General features: G+C 46.8%; 1 protein-coding gene across 1 annotated transcript in view; it reads left to right on the forward strand.

Annotated features, from left to right (window-relative positions):
- The window catches only part of LOC106754564 (zinc finger MYND domain-containing protein 15), a gene marked incomplete in the record, with an annotated part of 9210 nt that overhangs the window by 3670 nt on the left and 689 nt on the right, over positions 1-4851 (forward strand).

Consider the following 4851-nt stretch of genomic DNA (forward strand, 5'->3'; position numbering starts at 1 on the left):
CCCACACAATCCTGAAACTATCTATACAAGTTACATCCCACCTTTCCCAACTGCCAAGGCAGTTAATGTCTCTTTCTTCTCTCATAAACCAATAATCGCCTAACATTACCTCCCTCCTCCTCAGCAACCTTGTCCCCAAGGTTAAAGTCAGGGTATTGATCCTGCATGGTCTCAACGTTTTCCCAGGTAGCTCCATCTCTACCACCGTCTTGCCATTCCACTAGAAACTGCTGCACTGATCCTTCTCCCTGATGTTGTTGCCTTTTATCGAGAATCCTCACTGGCCAATAGCTGGGTCCTTCGGCTTGTAACTCAGCAGGCAGCTGTTTTTCTATTCTATTTTCCCCCACCGCCTTCTTTAATTGGGAGACATGAAAAACGTCGTGTATTCTAGCTATTGCGGGCAATTGTAAGCGATACACAACCTTTCCAATTTGCTGAATCACCGGGAAAGGTCCATAATATCGAGCTGCAAGCTTGGGATGGATCCGCACGGGCATTGAAATTTGTCTATGGGGTCTAATTTTTAAATAGACCTTATCTCCCACTTTGATGTCCACTTCTCGCCTCTTTTTGTTTGCTTGATTAGCCATCAGCTCCTGTGCCCTGTGTAGATGGAATTTTAATTGGCGCAAAGCTTCGTCTCGCGTCATTAAATCCTGAGCCACCGTCTCCACCGCTGTCTCTCCGGGAACGAACCTACTCAGGGATGGTGGAGGCCGTCCATATACGATCTCGAACGGGGAGCACCTTGCTGCTCCCTGATAACTGGTGTTGTACCAATATTCCGCCCATGGCAGCATCATCTTCCAGCTTTTGGGTTGTTCAGAGCAAAAACATCTCAAATAACCTTCTACAATGCAATTCAAAACCTCCGTTTGCCCATCATTCTCGGGATGATAGGCAGTGCTCATTTTCAGCTGGGTTCCCTGCATCTTAAACAATCCTTTCCAAAACACACTCAAAAATAGTGGGTCTTGGTCCCTGACAATTGACATTGGGATACCATGTAACCTAACTATTTCCTGGACAAAAACTTCGGCTACTGTTCTCGCTGAATAAGGATGTTTCGGTGCTATAAAATGGCCATATTTGCTTAATCTATCCACCACCACCAATATTGCATCAAAGTTTTGGGATCTAGGCAGTTTTACAATGAAATCTACACTCACCTCTTCCCACACCGCTTGCGGAATAGGTAGGGGTTGTAATAAACCCTGGGGAGATGCAGCCATATATTTATGCTGCTGACATATCACACATCCTGCCACAAATTCAGTCACCGCGTTCTTCATACCCATCCAATAGAATGACTGCGCTATCCTTCGATATGTGCGAAACACCCCAGAGTGTCCACCCGTGCTTGTCACATGGAATTCCGCTAATAACTTGGGGATCCAGGTAGATTGCGCTGAAAGTACCATTCTTCCTTTGTTGTGGAGTCGGTCATTCTCCAAAGTATAGGACGCGTGGCAATTCGGATCCTTCTTGAGATCATCCATTATTTTCTTAAGTGTCGCGTCTTCTTCTACTTCTTTCAATATTTCCTTAAAATCATGCCAATACGGTCTGGAGATAACTTGCAACTCGAGTTCCTCCGTACCTCCTTCTCCTTTTCTCGAAAGGGCATCTGTAACTTTATTTGAACTCCCTGTTTTATACACAATGTCAAAGTCATACCCCATGAGCTTTGCTATCCAATTCTGTTGACTGTGAGTCGTGATTCTTTGTTCCAGTAAATACTTCAAACTACGTTGATATGTATGTACCACAAACTTCCGCCCCAATAAATATGGTCTCCAATGTTGAATGGCCATGACTAAAGCCATAAGCTCCTTCTCATATATAGATTTGCTTAATGATCCCTCTGACAAAGCTTTGCTAAAAAACGCAATGGGTCTATTATTTTGCATGAGCACCGCGCCAACACCCACTCCCGAGGCATCACAATCCACATGAAATTCCTGATCGAAATTCGGGAGAGTCAAGACCGGTGCAGTAGTAATGGCTGTCTTGAGTGCTTTCATGGCTGTTCCCGCCGCCTCTGACCACTCAAACTTTCCTTTTTTAAGCAATTCGGTTAGCGGCTTGGCCAACTTCCCATATCCCTGCACAAAACGTCGATAATATCCCGTGAGGTCCAAAAATCCCCTTAAAGCTTTCAAGTTTCTCGGTTCTCCCCATTCCAAGACTGCCTAAATTTTCTCCTTGTACATCTCAACACCCTTTTCTGATATTATGTGACCTAAATATCCAATCCGCTGCTTTCCAAACTCACATTTGCTTTGGTTGGCTACCCATCTCTGCTGGCCCAATATCCTCAACACCGTTCCCAGGTGTTCTAAATGATCTTTCCATGTAGAACTGTATATCAAAATATCATCGAAGAAGACGAGTACATATCTTCGGAGAAAAGGCTTCAACGTGTTCATGGCATTCTGGAAAGTAGCTGGTGCGTTGGTGAGGCCAAAGGGCATCACCAAAAATTCAAAATGGCCCTGGTGGGTGCGGAAGGCCGTTTTCGGGATATCTTCCTCTCCCATCCTTATTTGATGATATCCAGCCTTCAAGTCTATTTTGGAAAAGTATTTGGCGCCATGCAGTTCGTCCAACAATTCCTCTATCACGGGAATGGGGTATATGTCGGGTACTGTTGCTTTGTTCAGGGCTCTGTAATCAACACAGAAACGCCAGCTACCATTTTTCTTTTTTGCCAGTATCACCGGACTGGAGTAAGGGCTCTTGCTTGGCCTGATGATCCCAACCTTCAACATATTAGCCACCTGCTTCTCTATTTCGTCCTTCATAAAGTATGCATATCTGTATGGCCGGACGTTCACGGGATTTTCTCCCTTTTTAAGGACAATGCGATGCTCCATATCGCGCGTCGGTGGCAAGCCTTCTCTCTCCTGAAGCACCCCATAGTGCGCCTGCAATACTGCCCTTAATTCAGCCTGCTGCTCCCTCGTTAAATCCCCTGGACAGTCGTCGCACTTCTGCTGCTCCATCTGGCCCAAATCCCACACGAGATACCATGACTCAGCGTCCACTACTTTCATCAATGCATGGGGTTCCACCAGCTGTCGGGACAATGCTGGGTCACCATGTACTCGAATTTTTTTTCCTCCCGACACGTACGTCATCGACATTTTTCCCCAATTTATTACCACTTCACCCAACTGTGCCAGCCAAGCAATTCCCAGTATAACATCCACTCCTCCCAACTCGAAAATGTAAAGGTCTTCTACCACCGTTGCTTCCCCCACATCCATTTGTACCTTCTCGCAACGCCCCCTCGACACCCTCCGATGTCTGTCACCTAGGCTCACCGAGTACGGTGGTGTGTCGGTCACTGGAAGTGTTAATTCCTCCGCTATACATCGACTAACAAAATTATGGCTGGTCCCACTATCAATAAGGATCACCACTCGTCGTTCCCTGATTCCTCCCATGAGTTTCATGGTCTTAGGCGGGGTCATCCCTTTCGCCGAAAACGCCGACAGTTCCATATTCTCCTTCTCTCGGGTCGTTCCTTCATTCACTTCGTCCTCTTTGTCTTCCGCCAAGAGCAGCACTCGCAACCCCTTCTCTGAACCGCGGTGTCCTGGAGCGAAAGGGCCTCCGCACCGAAAACACTGACCTTCTTCCCGTCTTTTGAGAAATTCGGGATAAGGCAAATTTCTCACCATTCTTCCCTAACGGTCGCCACCCCCGACGACTTCCCCACGTCCGCGATTCGTTGTTATCTGATCTTCTCTTCGGTTCGCCCGATTCGCCTCCATGCCTCCCGGACGATTCGCTGGCTGTCGTTCCACTTCCCCGCGAACAACCGAAGTCGAGGCTTGAGAGCCCCTGCGTTCCACTTTACACCGTTCCAACCGCCTCCTCTAGCTCTGGATATAGCATCTTCCACGTCCTGAGCAACCCTTATTGCCCCCTCTAATTCTTGTGGGTCCTGAATACGAACTTGCCCCTTGATCTCCTCCCTTAAACCCGCCAAGAAAAATCCCAACGCCAATTCCTCCGACAGGCCCTGCGTTTGTCCCAATAACATCTCGTAGGTCTTGGTAAACTCCTCCATCGAACCTTCTTGTCTCAATGTCGCTAACTGCTCATACACCGTCCCACGGAATCCTCCACCAAAACGGTTTATCAACGCCGCTTTTAATCCCAACCAAGTAAGATCCTTGGTTTTGTCTTTCCAAATTTTAAACCAATAGCTCGCACTACCTTCCATACTCACATAAGCAACCTCTACCTTATCTTCCTCCGCCACCTTTTGTATGTCAAAGAAACGTTCCGCCCTGTTGATCTAGATGTGTGGCTCATGCCCTTCAAATCCCGGTAAGTCTACTCTTTTCCTCCAATTCTGTTGTATACCCCTGTTATCACGTCTTTCATGGTTTTCATTCACGGAACTACTCCCTCCATCAGAACTTCCCTCATTATTATTTCGCCCCCCGCTCATCAGTCGCATCATTTGATGTAAGTCTCGTCGGATTGCAGCTGTCTCCTCCTTAATGCCTTCCACCGTGATCTCAAGATTATCAAGTCTTCCCCCCGGGTTACTCTCCATAGCTGATTCCCGTCCCAATTTGGATCCGGCAGGTCGGACCAATTGATAAGTTCTTAAATCAAGAACTTATAGGAAACACACTCCACACACTGAAATGCACAATCCAGAATACTGGATAAGCATCTGTTCATTCACTAACAATCTGGAAAACAAGTAAAGAGAGCTTAACCTCCCCCTCTCAGGACAACAAGTTCCTGAATAAAACTTTCAATTACTCGCTAACCTCTCCCCACACAATCCTGAAACTATCTATACAAGTTACATCCCACCTTTCC

The sequence above is a fragment of the Vigna radiata genome, unplaced genomic scaffold, assembly GCF_000741045.1.
Source record: "Vigna radiata var. radiata cultivar VC1973A unplaced genomic scaffold, Vradiata_ver6 scaffold_445, whole genome shotgun sequence".
NCBI lineage: Eukaryota > Viridiplantae > Streptophyta > Magnoliopsida > Fabales > Fabaceae > Vigna > Vigna radiata.